Source organism: Nanorana parkeri, unplaced genomic scaffold (assembly GCF_000935625.1).
Source record: "Nanorana parkeri isolate BGI_ZX_2015 unplaced genomic scaffold, ASM93562v1 scaffold195, whole genome shotgun sequence".
In the NCBI taxonomy this organism is placed as follows: Eukaryota; Metazoa; Chordata; class Amphibia; order Anura; family Dicroglossidae; genus Nanorana; species Nanorana parkeri.
The window spans coordinates 385,489-409,148 of record NW_017306463.1 but is presented as its reverse complement, the minus strand read 5'-3'; positions in this window follow the sequence as shown (position 1 = coordinate 409,148).

Here is a 23,660-nt window from a genome sequence, read left to right as displayed (position 1 = left end):
TTTATTCTTATGCCTATATGTTCATGCTGAGTGAGGGGGAAGAAATCAAGAATGTCTATGTTTATGTATTTTTATTTTTTTTAAATTTAGTTTGATTGGATGAACTCATCCCGCTTTGACCTTTTCGCTGCGTAATGAGAACTCGCGAGTTCATCAGCGCGACAAGAACGATTGTCATCTTTGCACCTTTTTTTTTTCTTGCCCTTGCAACTGTTCTGCAAATTCATATTGTTGTAAATAGGATTTACTTCATTCACCTATTTAAAAAAAAAAAAATGGTTCGCACTCAGCGGGTCTGGGACCTGCTTTTTATTTATAAAATGTTAATTTTTTTTTCTTTGCTGATAGAACTGTACAAAGTAGTTTGTTGCTGTCTTGTTGACTGTGTTATTAACGTATGTGTATTGTTTTTATTTTTGCTTTGATTTCAGAACAGAAAGCTTTCTTGAATAAATACCATGTTCATGTATGGTGTATTTGATATATATAAATATATATCGCTCAGCTGCAGGCTGTGTCAATGGCTTGGGGTAGAGGAAGAACATTGCACTTTGTCATCTGATATTGGTTATATGATCATTGTGGCCTATGGTTATTGCAGCAGTGCCCTCTTTCATGTTAACTTGTAAATATATGACTGTATCTCATTGTTCCCTATGTTTTTCCTTTTCTCCATTGTAAATGCAATTGCTTTGAGGCTTGCCATCATTGACATACAGTATAATATACTGATATGCTACACACAGACATTTCCTATTCTGCGTTGGCTCTGCCCCTGTCTTGGTATAAGGATTTTATATATTGGGGTAGAGCTGTATGGGGGTTGTGACCAGATCAGTACAACCAAAACTGATAGAACAATTTGGAGTAGATGCTGGCACGTTGAATCGCCCACTTGCTCCAACATTGAAATCTGTGCTTCATTGGTCCCAGCTCTGCCCATCTACCACAATCATTTCAAGTGGTGTACTCTCACTCTTGGAGTTTAAAAAAGAGCTCCGGAGAAAAAAATAACTCCTAACCCCATGCATTGGTGCTACCCCTGCACTGACTGCAAGGGTTAAGTGCTCGATTTTGTCTAGGGTTAAAAATAAACAAGTGATGCTCGCCTGATTCTCGGAGCCAGACGGTTCTTAGACCGGTCCCTTCTGCCTCCCTCCCACTCCACTGCAACGGTCTAAGGTCCCTAAGTCAACGTGTTCTGTACACTGTGTATAGGACATGAGGACGCAGAGGGGAAGCGAGGCTGGAGGGAGCGCTGTCGCAGCTGGCTGGATCTGAGGTTCGGGTGCTTATATATTATAATAAACTCGGCTACCCTTGTGCTTCTCTATGGTTGGTGGGCTGAGCCGGGATCTCAAGTGGTATAATATTGAAATTGGCACCTCAGAGACGGCCGTTGGGTGATTGGGCCCACCAGCTCCATTCTGTATGAAGTATCAGTTTTGGATTAGACCAATTCTACTGAGAAAATTGGAGGTGTTGCCTCAAGCAACCTATCAAATTCCAGCCGCCATTCCTCCAATTTAGTAAAAGTGCAACTGAAGCCAAAACTTTTTTTTTAAGTTTTAGGTAGATGATGAGGGATTCGAACACCCGTCAGATTCTTGCTCCTGTTAGAGAGATTCACTCTGTGATTTTCATTCACTTTCAGAGATAACAGTCACTAGGAAAAACAAATGTTGGGTTGCCATCAGAACAGGAACAGATGAGGAATCTACCAGTGTGGACACTAGTTCTGGTGGCCATGGTGACCACCAGGGATTTCCCTAACTTTCCTGTTGTGGTTATCAGACAGGAAGTTAAAGGAAATCTCCCCAATGGCAAAAAAAAATGCTGACCGGGGTTATTATAACCCTCCCTTACTCTACACAAAACTAAAAAAAATGTTGGGGCCTTAGTTTCTCCAGGCAGGACTGGTATGCTGGAAAGAGTTGCGCTTCTGGTCTTTGACGTACTCAGTAAGGCAATGCAAAAAGCAATGCTGATGTGCAAAGTGCAGACACCATAGGAACCAGTTAGATTTGACCTTACTCTAATCAGTTCAGTGAACCATTATCTCTGATTGGTTGGTAACTACACATGTCGCTGTACTGTACTAATGAAGGCTGCATTTCTGTTCCATGCATAACAATAAAATCGACATTTGTTATCCTTTATAAAATGGATGTCCTGCAACGCAACTAGATCATGAGAACTTTTCTGGGAAACGAGTAGCTCAGTAGTACAGCAGTTCACTACCCTTCATCCATTCACATCAATGGGGGGTCCAAGGGCTGTGTGTATTCTGAGCCCTTATCTGAAATTATGGAATGGAAATAGGGGTCGTAAGTCACCCGACCATCATTTTTGATCCATTCTTTTCCTTCAACGTGCTGCCGATTCCAGTCCCAGTTGCTGCATTTGTACACATGTAAATTTAAATACGCTTGTATACCTGTACACATAGAAATGTAGTCACAGGGCACAGTGTGCATATCCTATCTATGAACTCTGATTTTTATATCCAACGATAACCTAGTTTAACTTTATACTGTGATAAAGCTTGAAAATCATACTGTTATAATTGCAGACCTGTGATGTCGTCCCTTAGGACATCATCCTTTTTACATTCAGAGAATCCTAGCCATAAATAAATCACGCTGCAGTTTTGCGTCCGGTGTAAAAACCGCAACATTCTTTAGTAAGGCTGCAGATCTGTTTATCCTGTTTCAGTGTAATTATTTCCATCTATCTATTGAAGATTATCTTGTTTCCAGCTAAGTTACATATTGAAAAAGGTACAAGAGGTTTCTTATTAGTGGATTCAATGCCATGCTCATAGCAGAACTCCCCGATTATTTTTTCATTGGTTGTACAAGCTGACTGGCAAATGAGCCTTCCAATGGCTAACCATTTAAAGTGTATGTCTATGCAAACGCTAACCTAAAATGTAACTCCATTTTTGTGAAAATAAATCCTCCCCCCTACTCCCTGTGGTCACCTCCTACTTTCTGATGACTGAGTGGGAGGGGCTTCCTGCTATAGTCACATGATCAGCCCCAGTATTATTAGAGAGGCACTGCTGGGAACAATAGTGAGTGACTCCTATAAGCAGGAAATCACATTTCTGGGAGAATGCTGGACACCAACCGTCAGAGTAGGGTTGCCACCTGTTCGGGTTTTGAAGGCTGTGTCCGGGTTACGTAGCTGCTGAAACCCGAACACAACATGTCAGGCAGACCGGGGCAACCAAAATTAAAATGGTGACTGGCTCCCCACTGAAAAATAGACTAGGCTGTCATATTTACATATGAATGGGTGGCGCTATTTATATATTATGCTCACCTGAGAGTTTCGCATCAGAGCCCGCGTAGTCTACCTGAGAGTGCGCACAGCCTGATGAGACCCTGGAGACATCAGGGTGCCACCCCAGAGCAACACGAAGTATGTAGCTTCATATTATTTTGTATTGCTGTATAATATATTGCTGGGATTTTTAGTTCTCTATAGCCGGCCTCCTTCCTCCTTGGCTGCCTCTCCTCGCTCTCTCCACTATATTCCCCCCCAAAAATGTAAAGATTGCCGCACGTGGGGCTAGAGTGTTTGGATTTCACTTGAAAAGGTGACAACCCTACGTCAGAGTCCATTATTCATACAGGGAAGCCATTTTGGATTTGGGAAACCATATCTGCTGATTGAACAAGAGAGATCATTTTTACTAGTAATTATGTATTACATCTTTTTTTAAAGCAAAAGTGGAGTTACATTTTAAAAGTATGCTAACAGCCTGGGATGAATAAATAAGAAGTTGTTACTATGCTTGGCGAGGATACTTTTCCATGTTTCCTCCACCATTGGTTGCAGGGTCAGAAGCCTAGGCTTTTGGTCACATGGTCTCCTCTGAAGGGGAGGATCAGACTGTCCAAATACTAAATGGAAACTGGAAAAGCATTTTCTCCAATAAAAATTGGAGTCCTGTTTATATTAACAAGACTCTTAACATTTGAGCATGGGACCACTTTAAATACAGGGAAGCTCTGTCCTGTACATCTACCATCCTATAACAGGGACGAACTTTTACATACAAGCAGCATGCATACTGTGCCCCAAATGTTTCTTATCCACGTATTCTTGATTTCCTATAAGTCATTTTGCATATTTATTTGTTTGTCAGAAAAAGAAAAAAAAAAAAACAAATCTAGGAATTTTGCAGAAAAAAAAAGCTAATCCTGGCTACTGATATTTTGTCCTATAAAGATGTGAGGATTTTAATCATGCATGTAATATTGCAAGTCTATTTCAAGGTTAAAACAATGGAATATATCAGTGATAGATATGAGTGCTGCCTTCTGTCTGGCTGATGGATATATCGCCAAAGTGTGCTTTCTTTTCAAATAAAATGAAACTGTTGCCTTTGTTTTCACACCAGGCTTTTGATTTCTATACTTGATCTTTGCATACACTTGTATGATATTTGTATGGTCTGTGTTAGTCATTTCAGTATTCTCTAATGATGCCCTCAACTCACAAAGTGACGGTTTGCTATGTTGTAGGGGACATTTAGACATTTCAGTTATGTTCTGAGCAGTACATTGAGGAATCTAACTTTTTGTCTTGAATTTCGCCTGAATATTAGCAGTCCCCTCCCTGGTATGAGGGTGCCTGGGCACTTCTAGCCTTCAGCTTCATAGTTGTGTGTGTGAGATCTAAGGCACTGCTGCCTCTGACTCAGAGACTGCGGAGATTTCATGAGGTCACTACTGAGCTGTCCATTGTTCTCCTTGCTGGAGGCTTTGACATTAATATAGAATCTTTCATCTTAAGTAAATATTAAAGTAGAGCAAATCAAATCCCCTGCAGTGGGGCTACCTCTGCCCTCATTCTGCCCCCACCCCCTGTGCAAGGGTCAGGTGCTCATTTTGTCTAGGGAGCTCAAATAAATTATACTCACCCGAACCACAATCCTGCCTGGTTGTTAGACAGGTCCCTGGGTCCTCTCTGCTCCAACAGTCCTAAGGTCCTTTGAGTCATCACGTCCTATACAGTGAATCGGACAAAAGGACACCAAGAGACATTCCATTGCTGGAGTGGAGAAGTCAGGTTGAAGTAGCCAGCTGGGATCACAGTTTGGGTGGGTATATCTTTGATTTTAACTCCATAGGCAAAATTAACACTTAACCCTTGCAGGGCAGGGTTAGCCCCTCAGCAAATGTTTAGATTTTATTTGCCTGGAGTTCTTTATTAATACTGGCCATAATAAAAAAAATGCATATAAGCAAAGGAAGATTGAGGCAGAATGAGATCCTGCACAGGGTAGAAGCTTTGATCTCCCTCCTCCCTGTGATTGGCACTAATGAGTGCATTAAGCACAAAGAAACCGGTCCCTTTGCATTGGTTGTATAGGGGTAACCCCATCAGGCACCAACTGTGACTACAAGACCATCCCCTTGTGAGGTGGCAGACAGGGGCACAGCTTTGACCAACCAAACCCCCTGGTTTGCTGCAGGACTATGAAAACTGCAGCTTGCCCCCCCCTGGACATCCGCGTGACCCCAGGCTCCAGCCTAGGTTGACTTACAGATGATCCATAGCCCACAATTCAGATCTAACACTGGATGTGTTTTTTAAGGTGCCGTCTTCATTGCTGTCATTTGGCCATGTCATGACATTTGGCCATGTCAAGTGTTGGTACACCTGATATGCATATGTTGAATGTCAAATTGCCTGTACGTCAATAGTAAAGGAAGATGAAAATTTGCCAATGACACTGGGTTCTCCCCTCAGACCACTGGCAGGACTCGGTGTCGCTGATGAATTTTTAATAAACTGATTCAGCATGGAACGGAGTGTGGCTTTACTCTATATGCCAGTTTGGTTGGAGCAAGGACACACTCCTACCGGGGAGCACTCTGCTAAAGCCATGGATGAGCGGTGCTTTATGCCTATGGCTGAAAGTGGTGGAAGGATAATTTTATCAACAGTAGACCTTGCACCTGCAAAAGCAAGTCAGCAGCTCCCATAGTTGTGCCCTTACAGCTTCTTTTTAAGGGTTGAGGTTTGGAGGACTGATGAAGTTAAAGCATAAGTAAACCCTAACGATGACTGTCTCTAATGTGCCACCTTCTGGTCTCTTAAATATACTATTGAAAATGTGTTGTTATCTGTAGTGTTACCAGCCCTGTGAAGTACAAAAACACCCTTATTACTCCTTATGTTATGGAGATGAGCAGAGAGGGATGTGTTCTGTAGTCCCAACACACTTCCTGTCCCAGGGTTACAGTGCTTTTCAATGAACCGTATACCACATTGTACTCCCATCAGGGATGCAAAAGTATAATTGCACACTAAGACTTTTACGCAGAACAGAATGTTTTTGGATGTAGACTTATTACATTATGTTCCATGCTATGTATGGACTGGAGAATGCCTAATTTCTATAAAATGTTTTTCAACGCTTCTTTCTAAAGCATATATGGTGGTTTCTATGATTCATATGGTGACCATCTTATTGGCCATGATCGCAATCTGCTTGGAATGATGCAACTTTATTTCTAGGAAGTTCAGATTTAAATCCTATCGCAATGTTGTAACTTCTGTGGAATAAAAAAAAGAGTTTCTGAGGAATTTTATTAGAACAAAATATAAGAATTAAGCACGGCTTGCAGGCAACGAAAAGTGATAATTCAAACTGGAAATATTTTTATAATAATTATGCCCTTAGACATTATATGGCTAATTCCCAGGATGATTGCACTGTCTATGACCTTTGCCAATTCCAGGGGACACTTCTGGTTAGTTAATCTTGTGGTTGATAGCTTGGATCGGTTTCTTTCCCATAAATCAGCATTGGCTCAAACAAAAGTTATTCCTATGGTGTCCATTTTGGGACATCTTAGCTCACTATCTGTAGCCCCTGTGTGCTTGACCTACAGTCCTCAATTAGGTTCAGCTGTTAATGGAATTAAAGGAGAACTATGAGGTGAGTGATTTTCACTCATCCTCATAGTTCTAGCCGACCTATGACAATGAAACTCACAGGTCGGCTCAGTAGATCGGGAAGTGAGCGAACACATGCGCTCGCTCACTTCTCGATCCTGTCACTGCAGAGAGCCGTGACGAGAGGGACTGGATTTCCCCCTCCCCTGTCCGATCCTCCAGCGCTGACTGGCGGAACGGACGGGGGAGGGGGCGGGTACAGCTGGCTCTGCCTCTGAAGAGGCAGAGCCAGCTGTCACTCACGGCAGCTGGGTGAATCCAGACATAATTGTCAGGATCCGTTTTAGCTGTGGCCTCTCAGTATACCGCGAGCTGCAGCTCGCGGTATACTGAGCTTTGGGTGACGGGAGGACGCTAGTTTGTGCCCTCCCGTTACCCTTAGGAGAACTATGGGGAAAAGCCCTAACCCCATAGTTCTCCTTTAACAAATGGGAAAGGAAGACATGATCTGATTATAAAAATGTTTAAGACAATATTTCTCAGTATTTCAGAGGTACTGTACCAGTTTACTTCCCGATCCATTTGCTGCTGACCTTCCCCTGCATTATATGAAGCTGTTATCCGCTACCATCTGAAGTTGCAGTGTCCAGCTCCTATAAAATATATAGTTATTTTCCCTCAGATTATACACTTTAATTTCTATTTCAAGATGAAACTTGGCTCATCTATCCCTCTTATATTATGGCCTAACAAAGTTGCTTACATACTGGCCAGCCACTGTACAATATTTGTGGCTTTTTTCTAAACTCATGGAAGTTCATGCATTGGGGCTAATCAAAGTTCTGAAGTTGGATGAAATGCTGATGATGTGGGGTCTGAAGGTGCATGGATTGGGGTTGATCTGAGGTCTGAAGGTGGAAGAAATGGGGATGATCTGTGGTCTGAAGGTGCATGAATTGGGGATGATCTGTGGTCTGAACGTGGAAGAAATGGGGAGGATCTGTGGTCTGAAGGTGCATGAATTGGGGATGATCTGAGGTTTGAAGGTGGAAGAATTGGGGCTGATTTTGGGGTCTTAATGTGCTTGAATTGGGTATGATCTTAGATATGAATTGGGGATGATCTATGGTCTGGATTTCATGCACTGCAGCTGATCTGAGGTCTGAAGCTGCATAAATTGGGTCTGATCTGAGGTCTGAAGCTGCATGTATTGGGGCTGTTCTGAAGGTGCATGAATTGGGGCTGTTCTGGGGTCTGTGGATGCATGTACTAGGGCTGATCTGAGGTCTGAAGGTGTATCTACTGGGGCTGTTCTGAAGGTGCATGAATTGGGGCTGTTCTGAGGTCTGAAGATGCATGTACTGGGGCTGATCTGAGGTCTGAAGGTGTATGTACTGGGGCTGATCTAGGGTCTGAAGGTGCATGTACTGGGGCTGATCTGAGGTCTGAAGATGCATGTACTGGGGCTGATCTAGGGTCTGAAGGTGCATGTACTGGGGCTGATCTGAGCTCTGAAGGTGCATGTACTGGGGCTGATCTAGGGTCTGAAGGTGCATGTACTGGGGCTCATCTGAGCTCTGAAGGTGCATGTAATGGGGCTGATCTGAGCTCTGAAGGTGCATGTACTGGGGCTGATCTGAGCTCTGAAGGTGCATGTGCTAGGGCTGATCTGAGCTCTGAAGGTGCATGTACTAGGGCTGATCTGAGCTCTGAAGGTGCATGTACTGGGGCTGATCTGAGCTCTGAAGGTGCATGTACTGGGGCTGATCTGAGGTCTGAAGGTGCATGTACTGGGGCTGATCTGGGGTCTGAAGGTGCATGTACTGGGGCTGATCTGAGGTCTGAAGATGCATGTACTGGGGCTGATCTAGGGTCTGAAGGTGCATGTACTGGGGCTGATCTGAGCTCTGAAGGTGCATGTACTGGGGCTGATCTGAGGTCTGAAGGTGCATGTACTGGGGCTGATCTAGGGTCTGAAGGTGCATGTACTGGGGCTGATCTAGTGTCTGAAGGTGCATGTACTGGGGCTGAGCTAGGGTCTGAAGGTGCATGTACTGGGGCTGATCTGAGCTCTAAAGGTGCATGTACTGGGGCTGATCTGAGGTCTGAAGATGCATGTACTGGGGCTGATCTGAGATCTGAAGGTGCATGTACTGGGGCTGATCTGAGGTCTGAAGGTGCATGTACTGGGGCTGATCTGAGCTCTGAAGGTGCATGTATTGGGGATGATCTGAGGTCTGAATTTCATGCATTGGAGCTGATCTCCTTTCTGAAGGTGCACAAATTGGGGATTAAATATAAACATGTACTGTCTGTGCACCAGGTATTATAATGCTAATTGATAAGTTTACCTTGCATTCATAGTACTATAAATGCAAAAATTGAAAATGAACTATATAACTGTGGCATGCTATTGTTCAATAGCACATCGGTTGTCTAATAATTGTTAAATTGAAAAGGTTGCCTACTTTAAATAGTACGTTTAATCCTACAGATACAGAGCTAAAAGATGGATATTTGAGAAAGGAATGAGAGGGCATTGGTTGCAAGACCGGGACAATCCCTCCAAATGATAATGTCAATGCTAGCTATTGATAATGTGAAGTAACCACTTTTTAAATTGACCAATGAGATATTTTTACTGATGTATGTAATGAACAGTAAATCACAAGCAGCTCCTGTTTTTCCTTTCACCTTTACCTTTGTGTATCCTCCCCATAATTCTGTTTTAGGGTACAGACGAGGAGGGTGCTCGGCAGAAACGATTATCTCATAAAATAGAACACAATGGTTGGCTCTATAATTCCTGGGATTAACCTATGGCTGACCTCAACAATGAATAGTACTTTGAGTCTAATTTATTGTTGGCAAAACATCTGTCTAATAAAGTGGTGACCGGGCTTTTACCCCCATCTGCTGACATTTTTATTGGGTGTGGATAAAGGGTGCCCAGGATCCTATGTGGCAGCTGCTTTGCAGTCCCTTCTACTTGTTTTACCTTAGACAGCTTTTCACAAAGTGCCTGACACCCCTTACAGTCTGTAGAACAAGCAGCTCATTGTTCCTATGGTTGCCACCTGTCCAGGGTTCACCCAGACAGTCCGGGTTTTGAATGCTGTGTTCGGGTTTCATGGCAGCTGAAACCCGGACACAAGAGGTCAGGCAGACAGGGGCAACCAAAATTAAGACAGGGGCTACTGGCCCCCCCACTGAAAATAGTCTCGACTGTGATATTTAAATATGAATGGGCGGCGCTATTTACATATGAATAAGCCGCAACTCATTCTCCCCCAAAAAATGTCCGTGCGTCGCTAGAGTGTTTGGGTTTTGCTGGAAGAAAAGGTGACAACCCTAATTGTTCCTCAGCCCAAGTGCAGAACTTTACATTTCATAAAATGAGTTAACGGGGCTTGTGGTGATTTATAAACAGGCCTGTTATCCAAGTTGACGTTCTTCTGCTCTTAGGATTGAAGACTCTGGCCTCTCTCAGGACTTCTGAAGGCCTCCAGATATGCAGAAGAGACGCCTGGAACTTACAATGCAATGCCACTGCTATATATCTTGCAGTTTGATGATTTCTTTGCTTGTTATAAATAGAGCCTACGTAATCATGTCTGTGATTGTGCCATATTTAAAAGAGCTTTTTTTTTTTTTCCATTCGCTCAAAACGTGAAGTATGGCAGAAAGCAGAGTGGAGGCAAAGACGGTTCTGTGAGCTCAAACAGAGTCTCTGCTGAGAGAATATGGTAGCTGCACTTGTTCACTATATGAAAATGCTATCTGCCCAGCAGTCATTGTGATCCACTGGCATGTGTAAATGTCCATATATCTTTCCTTACCGGAAGTGTTGATGGGTGTTAGAAATGGCCGCGTATGGCGCCTCGCACAGTATAACTTTGAATAAAGATCAGCACACCAGCACTGACTTAAATTCTGTCGCGCTGGTGTGATCTGATGACATCTTTATTCAAAGCTCCACTGGCATCTGTGTCCCATTGGGGAGATGATCCTCCACTTCCTATCCTGCAAACAAAACAGGAAGTGAGAACAAATCTCTCAAGTAAAGGATATCCCCTCTTAGATAGCAGTCACCGCAGCAAGGGTCCCCATAAAGAGTTTCTGCTCCTGTTCTGACTGTTGGATTTTCCCTCAGCTTCAATCATGGTGACAGTGGATCCAGGAGAAATAGAGAGAGCTTCCCAACCAGGCATTTCTGTATTCAGCAGGCTACCCAAATCCTCTTTTAGGTAATATGATCTGAGAACACTTGTTTTATGATACAGTTGAGTAGTAGTTGTCAATTTACTAGATATAGGGGGCCCCAAAGATGTCCAAAGGGTTTCATATAATATTTATCATATAAACTGCTACAGAAGACTGTGATAGGATGGGGAATTACTGGTCAGCCACTGTTCTACAGGAATGGTTGGAGAGTGTACGTGACAGTCTGGACTAGGGACATGTTACATAAAACTAATATAGATTAGGGTTACTAAACACACTTTGCATATCAATGCTCCCACTACTGACTGCTGGGGCCCCAGGGGTTCACTTTAAACACCAAAAGGTTCCATGTGGCCCTCAGGATGGGCACCGGGGCAGTAGAGGTCTTCCCAAATAAGCCAACTTTAGGCTTCTATCAAGCACAGAAAGCCTCAGCACGAAAATTTTTCTCTCAGCACATCCAGACAGAGAGATGTCTACAAAGGAAGTACATTGCCAGTCACCCATGAGGACCGGCTAAGGCGGGTTACAGGAAACTCAGATCATTATTACTTTATGACCTTGGCACAGCTGCAGTGTTTCCTAGATACCATTAGTAGCTCACTGTTTGCCTTTACTAGGTGATTAGGTTTGCTCCTTTTAACCCCTTTAGAATAGGCCGACCATATGTCCCGTTTTAAAAAGGACAGTACTGCTTTTTCATCATTTTTCCCCGTCGAATCGTTACTTTTAAAAAATCAATTTCGTCCCGTTTTCCTTCTTAGGAGTGCGCTCTGAGTCTGTGCACCCCCTTAATGAGACCGGCCGCATCGATATTATTATACAGTATTTATATAGCGCCAACAGTTTGTGCAGCGCTTTACAATATAAGAAAGACATTACGATCAATATAATTCAAGACAAGATGGTAAGGAGGGCCCTGCCCCTGAGGGCTTACAATCTAAATGGGAGGGGCAAGTGATACATGAGGAGATAGCTGTGTGGGGATAAATTGTTTGAGAAAGTGATAGTTCAGTGGTTAGTTTGCGCTGGTATAGGCTTCCCTGAAGAGATGAGTCTTAAGGGATCGCCTAAAGGCAGAGTGGGAGATAGTCGGACAGGTTGGGGTAACGAGTTCTAGAGGATGGGTGAGACTCTAGTGAAGTCCTGGAGGCGAGCATGGGAGGAGTTGACAAGGGTGCTGGAAAGCAGAAAGTCTTTTGAAGAGCGGAGGGGACGGTTAGGGTGATACTTTGAGACCAGGTTTGTTAAGACGACCGCAACTTTGGCCAGCCTTAACTTCTACATCCGTGCAGCCAGCTGGTCTCATTAAGGAGGCGCACAGAGCGCACTCCTAAGAAGTCTCTGCCGGTGCTCATCCTTCCTCGGCGGTAGCACCGACTGGGAGGAAATTAAGCATTGGAGAACTCTGCGCCTATATATAATTTCCTCCCAGTCAGTGGTGCCGGAAGAGTAAGCGTTGGTGGGGATTTTAGGCAGCCATTTTATAGGATCAACAGTAGAGCTTTTAACTCAGCATGGCAGTGCTCCCGAATGTGTTAAGAAATCTCAAGGCTCGTTGCCTCCGAATCTGAAACAGCATAATAATTCATTTTGTCCAAAACTTTATGCTGTGCACATCTACAATATTGTCATAAAACTTTTGTCATCATCTTACTTTTTCATAAATACGGAATATTAAAACTGTTCCGTTTTTGGCTCAAGGAGATATGGTCGGTCTACTTAAGGACCCTTTTGCTACCAAGGCCTTTTTTTCACACACATTATAATCAACATTTTAGGCCCGAAAATAACTTCAAACCCCCCAAACATTATATTATTTCTGAAAGTCAAGACCCTGTAGAATAAAATGGTGGTACTTGCAAATTTTTATGTTGCTTGATATTAGCACAACTTATTAAACCCCAAAATTTTGTGAAAAATGCACTTAAGTTACATTTAGTACCCCAAAACACAATATAATACCTATTTTTTTCTAAAATATAAAAGATGAGGTTACAGCGAGTAAATAGATACCCAACATTTCCAGGTCAAAAATTGTGCGCGTCCGTGAAACTGTGACAAAATTCAGTACCCCAAAAAGTCCATAGACAATGCTTTAAAAGCCCCTACAGGTCATTGCGTAAATATTGGCCCTAGTATTATTGCTCTCACTCTGGCGTGCACGGCGATACCCAATATGTGTAGTTGCTTTCATACATAGGCACACCCGACACGTGTTTACGTGAAGATGTGTTTACGTGAAGACGCACATGCTCGCCGGGACAAGGAACTTTAAAAAAAAAAGTTTTTATTTTATTTACGTTTTTTTTTTTTAACTGTCATTTTTTTAAATTTTTTACTTTAACCAGTTGACATCCGCGGTGTTAAACCCCCTTCCCATCCAGGCCATTTTTCAGTATTCAGCGCTGCGGTACTTTGACTGACATTTATTCCGTCATGCAGCGCTGTACTGAAATGAATTTTATACCCTTTTTTGGGGACAGATAGAGCTTTCTTTTGGTGGTATTTATTCACCACTGGGGGTTTTTATTTTTTTACTATATTAAGGAAAAATCACCAAAATTTAAAAAAAAAACTGTTTCCCCTATATTAAATGATAAAACATTTATTAATACCCAATTTTTTGGTAAAATATAAAAGACGGGGTCACGTCGGGTAAAAAGACACCAAACATGTCAAGCCTTAAAATTGCGTGCGCGCACAAAACCTCAAAAAACGATAAAACCCAAAATTGGCCATAGTCGACGCTTTAAAAGCTGTTACCGCTCATCAGTTTAGTGTTATCAGTGATTGATGGCCCTAAAATGATTGCTCTCACTGCGACGTTCGCGGCGATATGTAACATGTGTAGCGCAATTGTAATTTTTGCGCGCTGGGGCACCGGACGCGTATTTACGTTTATAGGCGCGTAAACGTGGGGGTGGGGGAGTTAAACATTTTGGGGGGGTTTTTTCCCCTTTTTTTATATGTGGCTTTTATTTTATTTTATTTTTTTATGTGTTACTTTTCTTTTTTTTTTTTTTATATATATTTTTTGCACTTATTGTTATTGCTATTATATAGGGGGATAACAACCCCCTATATAATAGCAAAGGCACACTGACAGGTCCTCTTTATGGAGATATTAGGGGTCTCTAGGACCCCTAATATCACCTATGGACCCCAAAAGAAGCTGATAAAGCAGAGATCTGCTTTATCAGCTTCTTCTCTCTCCAGATGACTGACAGGTGAATGCGGAAGTGATGTAACACACATCACTTCTGCATTCACAGCCCGGACGGGGATCAGCAAGGAGCTGATCTCCCGTCCTCCTCCTCCTGACGCCCTCGGAGCCGGTCCCGGGATCCAAGATGGGGCAGCGGATCCCGGGAATCAAGGTGAGGGGTCAGGGGGAAAAAAAAAACAAAAAAAAAAACCGGAAGCGCCGAGCGGGCGCGGGGGGGGGGGGGATGGGTGCCGCGAACGAGCACATATAGGCGATCGGCGGGCTATGGACCCGCTGATCGCCTATATGTGAAACACCCGGTACCGGGTGTTCGCATTGGACGGGTCTTTTCTGCCCGTGCGTGCCCACAGAAAAAAAATGCCGTCTGGCGACGGCAACCCGCCAATGCAGCAGTGCCGTCCGTCCGTTTTTCTACTACGGGCGGACGGCAAGAGGTTAATTGCTATCACATAGAGGGGCTTTCAAGCTCCCCATGTGAAAGCATATTGGTGGTGATAGGTCCTCTTTAAGGTGATACTGGGGGTCCAAAAGACCCCTAGTGTCATCTTTCCACTTTAAATAAGCTAGTGAAGGGCTGATCGCACTTCAATAGCCTACTGCTGGGCTTCAGTAGGCGAGCAAGGACAACTATGGGAACCTGAAGTGATGCAATATGCGTCGCTCCCAGCCCCATAGTACAGGGAGGAGATCAGCAGGAGGGGCAGCAGAGCCTGGGAAAGACGGCAGGGGTGTCGAGTGGGGGGGCACTTTACCAACCCGTAGAAGTGATCTGTTGGCAGCTGAGTCGCCAGAATCGCTTCTATTGTAAAGCTGACAGCCGGCTCTACTAATGGAAACAGAGTCTGTTTCAAAACCCCTTACGGACCAATGACGAAATAATTCCGTCATGGATCCTTAAGGGGTTAAGTGGTGTTATGCCTCCAGCTATATAGCACATGGGTAGGCAACTTTGGAACTGCAGCTGCAGTGAAACTTCATGTCCCATTAGGCATTGCAAGACTCTGACAAGCACAGGCATGGCTCCCAGAGGCAGAGGCATGACCGGATTTGTAGTGTCACCCCAGCTGGAGGGCCAAGGTTGCCTACACATGATATAGAAGGTTAATTATGACACGAGTTCTCAGCCAATCAATCATAGGTTCTTGGTGAGCACTGAGCAGAGAGGTGACTGAGAGGCTTTTAGATCATATGCAGGCACTCAGTCTACAACCCACTTCAGTCCAGGTAATAAGCTGTGACTAAAAGGTGCCCATACAGTGTACGAGAATCGCGGGAAATCCCACGATCGTACGAGAATCGTACAGTGTATGGAAGGCGTGCGACCGTTTCTACTGTACGGTCGCACGTCTTTTGTCGAACCAGCATGTTCGAAAACCAGCCGGGAATCGTACGATTGTCGGCGGGTTTCTAGCCTGCTCGTTCGATAGCTGTGGAACGGGCCGGTGTGCGCACAATGCCCGTTCTGCATTGCGGTCATCAGAAGCCCGCCCCTCGGCGGGGCGGGCTTTCGATGATCGCAAGTACGATCTGCCCGTCCAAGGTGGGCAGATCGTACGAGCTTTCAATAAGCATACGACCATCGCAAGACAAAAGTCTTGCGATGGTTGTAAGGTGTATGGGCACCTTAAGGCCGAGAAACGCGTCAATGGTTGATTTTTGTACAGATGCATGTGGAATAAAGTTTGATGTTCTTTGGAAGAGCATCGTGTGCTGGTTTTGCAGTTTCTGTCCAAGTAATCTCTCTGCTTTCTTAACTTGCACCCACAATGGTCACAGCGATCCTGCCTGTGAAAGAGTTTTCCCGGCATCTGAAGATTTTTAGTCTGACCTGCAGCGGCTATGCCAGAAGTGTATTCCATGACATTTTGAGATGACCCGTGCAGAACTCGAGTGAAAGATCTCGAGGGGAAGCATATAAAAGCTGAATGGAATTTTCAAATCGAATTGAATAACAGCCATGTGAGGTCATTTCCGACCCTGCACACAGCTCTGGGTGTGTGTAGAACTATTTGCCAAGGAAATCATTACAAAGAACACAAATTACTAGGTACGGGCGTTCAGAAATTCCACTTCCTATTCAAACAATATTGGCAGAGAATGAAATTAAAACTAAACCAAACACAGTTATTAGTAGCTGGGTACTGACGTCAGAAGCTATCGGCTCACATTGAGCGTCAGTGTATCATGTGAGATGTGGCGGCAGTTCTAATGTTACTTTCAGGTTAGGGATGACACTTTGTACCATTGGGGTTTTCCTTTTTCATTTTGGGACACCAGTGGGGTTGTACTGTATGACTGTAAACCAGCCACATAATGGTCAGCGAAGATCACTGATATAGTAATCTATTGGTAAGAATTACTGTAGGTGAATGCTTTGGTTCCACTTAGGGGTGTATATATAAACAAGAGCCATTCGTCCTGTAAAACTCCATGAATGTTTATTCTGTTTAAATGGAGCAAACAATGAATTCTTAAAATATTGTAATTCCAAGTCAAATGTAATATCAGGAAAATACCACACTATGGCCACTAGACGGAGCTGAGGAGCAAAGGAAAATCATACTTCTTTTCTATGCTCCTCAGCTCCATCTAGTGGCCATAGTGTGGTATTTTCCTGATATTACATTCGACTTGGGAAGAACACTTTTGCCTCTATTCGCACAGAACAAATGTTCACAGCTCTAGCTTCTCCTAATTTGGACTACAAATAACTTCCCCTCCACCCCTGTGGTGCCATGGGGGTGGTTGCTTGACACTTACTATTAACTCTCAAGCAAACATAAACTACAGTTATCTGGCACCTACCAATCCCTGTGGGTGCTGGATAACTGGGAGTTTACTGTATGTATGTATATGTGTGTGTTGACATGGCAGCGTTGTTTTCCGGCATTTGCTCTGTGCTTGTCAGCCTCAGCATGTCCTATTGAGGTGCTTTTGGGCTGCAGGGAAAGCAGGTTCAACGCAGGCTTCTCTTGTTAAACACTGCGCTTTCCCTTCCAACACATGCGTTTGCATTTAAATAGCACTAAAAAGAATGCCGACATGAGCCCTTAGGGCCCTTCACACCAGATGCATTGGGACTGTGCTGACCGCTTTTTCCAGCTCAAACCCAACGGACATACGAGGCAATTTGCATTGTTTTATACCGTCTCAGTTCACACACGTGGTGGCGTGATGTGAAAAAGGGGGCGGCATGCAACACTTTTTCCCAGCACTGTGGGGTGCGGCACGGAACAACCATAGTGCACCATGCGGTTCTAACAAAAAAAGTAACCGGTGCGATGCTCCGGAATAAGTGCATCAGCACTGTACCTGTCAGCGCACACCAGCTGCCATCAGATCATGTTTATACACTGAGAGGGAGTTGTCAAAACTGGGGCAAACAACATCTTGAGCAGCTGTGCATGGCAACCAATCAGCTACTCTCTTTCCTTTTCAAAGCTTAACTGAACAAACTGAAAAGAGAAGCTGATTGGTTGCCCTGGGCAGCTGCTCCAGATTCTGTCTGCTCCAGTTTTAATTAAAGTGATATTAAAAGGCAAAAAATGTTTTCCCCTCCCCCCCCATGTAAATGTCAGCACTTACCTTAAATGATGTCTCTTATTCTGGTCTTCCTCTTCTTTCCCCATGTTTTCATCTGTCCCTCCAGCGGTGCAACGTCACTCCGATCCAGCACTGACTGCCCTGTCTCTCCGATCCAGCGGTGTCTGCATGCGGGTGCACGCGTCTAGACTTACCTTGCGTCTCTGCTCGTCTCCCGGCCGAGAATCGAAACTGCGCATGCGCCCGCCCCAAGATCCTTTGCGGCCGTACAAGCAGTTCCTGATTCTCTGCGCGGGAGTTTTTTTTGTTTTTGTTTTTTTTTTACACTTCTTGCCTATATCTACTGCTTGCTATCAGTAGATATAAGCAAAAAAAAAACGGAGGGTTTAGAACCCCTTTAATTCCCCTCATTGTTTTTACTTATGTCTTTTTTTCCATAAATATAACATGCAAAAACAAAAGAAAATCAACCTAAAAACCTCTAATAGTGTTTATAGAGAAGAAGAACATAAGGTAGAAATTAGGAGCAGGGAATGTTTCTCCCATTCTCTCTGTTAATACACATTAAGCCCGTCAACGCACTTTATTTTGGACAGCTCATGCTATCATTGGCTGGAAAGAAAGGGGAGAGTGATGCAATCCGTTCAGCGCGGACCACCCAGATACTGGTGGAGGAGTGCACACAGTAATCAGATAACTGCTAATCAACCTTGTGGCCGGGCTTTCCTCTAACCACTGACGTTTCCGCTTCACATGAGCAGCTTGGCGTTCCTTTGCCAGGCGGCCTCAGCGCTGCAATGGTGTTTTCTATCAAACTAGGAGAGGAAAGTAAGAATGACTGAAAGAGGCAGAGAAAATGTGTGACTAGTATCTACCTATCTATCTGTCGCTGTGTTATCTACCTACCTACCCATCTATCTATCTATTCATCTATCTACCTACCCATCTATCTATCAATCAATCACTCGCTGTGTTTTCTATCTACCTACCCATCTATCTATTTACCTACCCATCTACCTACCTACCCATCTACCCATCTATCTACCTACTCATCTATCTATCTATCTATCCATCTATCTACCTACCTACCCATCTATCATATCACACATAACATATCACTGTGTTATCTACCTACCTACCTATCTATCTATCTATCTATCTATCTATCTAATCTACCCATCTACCCAATTACCCATCTTTCTACCCATCTCGCTCTCTCTCTCGCTATATGTTTGGAGTTGAAGTGATAGCCTTTAATGGCTAGCTTAAAGGGACCCCGTCACCAGCTTCAAAATTGTAGATAAAAGCACAGAAGTATCAGGTACTTTAAACGCTTATTTGCAGCAGTTTCCTTTCCATAAACAATTTTTTCATTGACTTGTTAGAAAAAATGTAACTACTTCGGAAGAGTCAGTTCCCTGGCACAGCCTGCCACCACCTTGCACGTCATGGCCCTCTCCTACTCTAGGAGTGTCTCATTACTGTCTGTGCTGACCCTGTTCCTCCTCAACCTCTCTACAAAACCTTTTATGTAGCAGCTCGGGTAGGAGTGAAGAAGTATGCTATAGAGCAGGAGTAGCTAAACTTCAGCATCAGGCATGCCTGTGGCTGCCAAAGTCTTGCAAAGCCCAATGGGATATGACGTTTCAGTGGAGTGTGTACTGGAGCTGCTGGCATCACATCTAAGATGGTGTTCAGAATGCAGTACACTCTGTGAATGGAGGAGGAGGGGATGAATAACAAGATCTTCCCTACCCATTCACAGAGCACGTTGGATTGTAGAAAAATAATAGTATGACCTCTATGAATGGAAAAATGGAGAATAGCAGCGCACCTCCTGGTATGTGGGGGAATCTAAGCGCTCCTGAACCTACAGCTTCATAGCTGTACATCTGCAGTATGAGATCCCAGGCACTGCTAGACACTGGAGATTTGGTGATGTCACTTCTGTGCTGCTCACTGTTCTCCTTGCTGGAGGCTCTGACATGAGGAAGCAAAGCCTTGCCTCTACTAAGAATACATAAAGACCCCATGTAGAACACAGCATGATGTGTTAATAGTGGGGAAAGAACAGCTGCAGGGAGACCACAGGCCATACTCGTGACTAGTCCTTTGCCTTCTGTTTGCTTTTTTGGGGCACAACTTCTAGCGTTCAGCTTCTCTTTAAAGTAAGAGTAAATGTAATGATTCTGTAATTCAATGTTTTTGTTATTCAAGGCCTGGCTCACAGTTGTGACCACGTTTCATGTTACAGCCATATTTAGAGTGTAACATGAAACATGGTCACATTCCCTAGCACAACGCCCCCCCTTTTTCCCCGAACTACCCCCCACTTACCTGAACTGTGGGTGTTCCTCCCTTCAGCCTTCTGTCCTGTTTGAATTTGGCACTGCTGGGCATGGCTTCACCCGTACAGACATGTCATCTGTTCACAGATTCATTCACACCGTGGGAGAGGGACACATAGATCTCAGTGGAGCAGCTGTGTGGTGATGCCACTGCACTTCTAGTAAGGTATGTACCGATACCATTTTTTCAAGACCAAGTACAAGTACTTTCCCTCAGTTACTCGCCGTCGCCGATACCAATTACCGATACTTTTTCTTAAAGGGACATGTGAATTTTTTTCTAAAACAATACAGACTTGATTTTTAGGGCAGTTTCTTTATAATTATGAAGAACTGTAACTCATTCCATGATTATTCAGCAATGGAGAATGGAAACCAGCAATAGAGGTCTACAGATCCCATCAATTCATAATTATAGAGCAATGGAGAATGGCAACCGGCGATAGAAGACTACAACTCTCAGAAATCCATGATTATACAGCAACTTACAGGGCTGTATGTAGTCTCACCTGGGCTGCTTGCAGATCTCACCAGGGCTGCATGTGGGTCTCACAAGGGCTCTGCAGGCAGGTGCCAGGCTCTCCGGGGCACTTTGGGCAGGTACCAGGCTTCAGGGCTGTACGGGCGGGGGTGGGGCTGTCCAGTGCTGGAAGGAGGAGATGTGGGGCCGGATTGGTACTGTCAAAGACAGCTGTCGCGAGGTCCCCAGCAGGCTGCCTGAGATCCCAAGGAAGTGTGGGACCTCAGGCATCCGCTCTTGTTTAAAAATGTAAAGGATCAGTATTGGCCTTTAGTATTGGGGCAGGTACAAGTACTCTTCAAAATGCCCTGTATCTGCACCAATACTAGTATCGGTATTGGGACATCCCTACTTGTAGTCCATTGTTTCCTTCCTCCAGCACTGTAATTGTAGGTCTATACCTCCATACAGATCTGAAGGAAGGAACTTTACACGACGCAGTGATCACGTTGCAATGCTCTGCAGGCCTGAGTGCAAATTAATGAATAAATGCAAATTTTTTTCGTTTATCAATATGGGTGCATTTATTTTTTTTTTATAAATGGTTGGCTATGTCTTTAACGCTGCAAGTTGTTTTATACTCCAGCAAATAAGGTAAACCAGAAAGGATAAAAATAACAGCATAAATAGTCAAATACAAAGGTTGCCTTTCAACAAGCAGACCTTAAAATAGATCATTATCTCTGGAAAACTCATAAACCTTAACTTAGATTTCCATTGTGGCAATAAAATCCCTTTTAATATACAACTTTGAAACAAACAAAATTCCTAGACTGAAATAGTCCAACTTTAAGTCACTCATGTTTCTGTCAGCATGTTAAAGAACACCTGTCATGACAAGACATACACCAATCAGCCATAATATTATGATCACCCGCCTAATATTGAATAGGTCCCCCTCTTCCTGACCCATCAATGCATGGACTGCACTAGACCCGTGAAGGTATGCTGTGGTATCTGGCACTGGCACCAAGCCGTCAGTAGCAGAGTCCTGTAAGTTGCGAGGTTGAGGTCTCCATGGATCAGAGTTGTTTTTCCAGCACATCCCACAGATGATCGATTGGATTGAGATTTGAAGAATTTAGAGGCCAAGTCAACACCTCCAACTCATTGTTGTGTTCCTCAAACTGTTCTTGAACCATTTTTGCAGTGTAGTAGGGCGCATTACCCTGCTAAAAGAGTCCACTGCCATCAGGGAATACTGTTTCCATGAAGGAGTGTACTTGGTGAGCAACAATGTTTAGGTCGGTGGTACGTGTCCAAGTAACATCCACATGAATGGCAGGACCCAAGGTTTTTCCAGCAGAACATTGCCCAAAGCATCACACTGCCTCCGCTGGCTTGCCAGCCTTCGCTCTCCACGAGCATCAATGAGCCTTTCCGTCCATGATCCTGTTGCCAGTTCACCTGTTTTCCTTTCTTGGACCACTATTCATAGGTCCTGACCACTGCAGACCAGGAACATCCTGCAAGAGCTGTCGTTTTGGAGTTGCTCTAACCCAGTCATCTAGCCATCACAATTTGGCCCTTGTCAAAGTCACTCAAATCCTTATGCTTGCCCATTTTTCTGCTTCCAACACATCATCTACAAGGACAAAATGATTACTTGCTGCCTGATATATCCCACCCACTTCCTGGTGCCATTGTAATGAGATATTCAATGCTATTCACTTCACCTCTCAGTGGTCATAATGTTTTATGGCTAATCGGCGTACATCTGGCAAGATTAGAACCACTGGCGTGTCTCTCGGCATAAGCAAACTGGTCTGAACTTCTCTAGTGCTGGTATAATGGACCATGACCACCTCCATTCACCGTTCAAAGCTACTGCCCTAGTACCACGTGGTAGACATAATGTTCAGAGCACATTAATGCCACTAGATGGAGCTGAAGAGCATAGGAATTCCCTATGCTCTTTGGCTCCATCTAATGGCAGCAATGTGCTGCAAACGTTGCAGCCCCATAGTCGGCCAGGCCCATAGTCGGCCAGGCCCATAGTCTCTTCTGCAAACTTGCCTGTTCACAATCTTTTTTTAGAACGAACACTGAGCGGTGCTTGCATACCTTGGTGCTAGAATGAATAATCTCCCATGCGCATGTGTAGGAGTTATGTTATACTGACCCTGGAAAAAGTCTGACGATGTCGGCACTGGCAAGGGAGTGAAGGGAGTCAAGTTTACTTCTGCTTTGAAGAAGAACTCCGGGAAAATAAAAAAGTACCCTTGCAGGGTAAGTGCTTATTTTGCCGAGGGGGCTCGAATAGAGCTGTTTTACTCATCTGATCTTTGGTCCGACAGGACTAGCACTCACCTCTCTTCCCGTTTGTTGCAGCTACGGAATGTCCCTTGGCATCCTAACGTATAATGCAGGTCAATGGACCTGCATAAGGTATGATAATGCCAGCAGTCTACAGACCGCTAGAGCCCGGGGAAGAAGTGTCTGCAGGCACCAGTCTAGCAGCCTATAGAGAGGCGGCAGGACAGAGGATCAGGTAAGTAAATCTGCTTTATTTGCGTCTCCTAGACGAAACGAGCACTTAACTCTTGCGGTGCGGGGGTAGTCCCACTGTAAGGGTAAGTATTTGCTTTTCGCAGAGTTCTTCTTTAACTGCTTCACCCCTCAGCAGCACATACTGTCAGGGCTGGTGCTGCCACTAGGCAAACTAAGCAGCCACCTAGGGCGCACTGCGCAGCCTTGACCACTCAACCCCCCCATGGCACCACCCCATCTATTTCAAATTGTAAAAGCCAATAGCAGGCCTGCTATTGCACCCGCCCACTAAGCAGAGGAGTGGAACTGAGACAACTTTCTCTCTCAGGTCTGCTCCTCTGCTCAGTGGGTGGGGTTTCAATAGCCAGTGACTATTGGCTATTTTAAA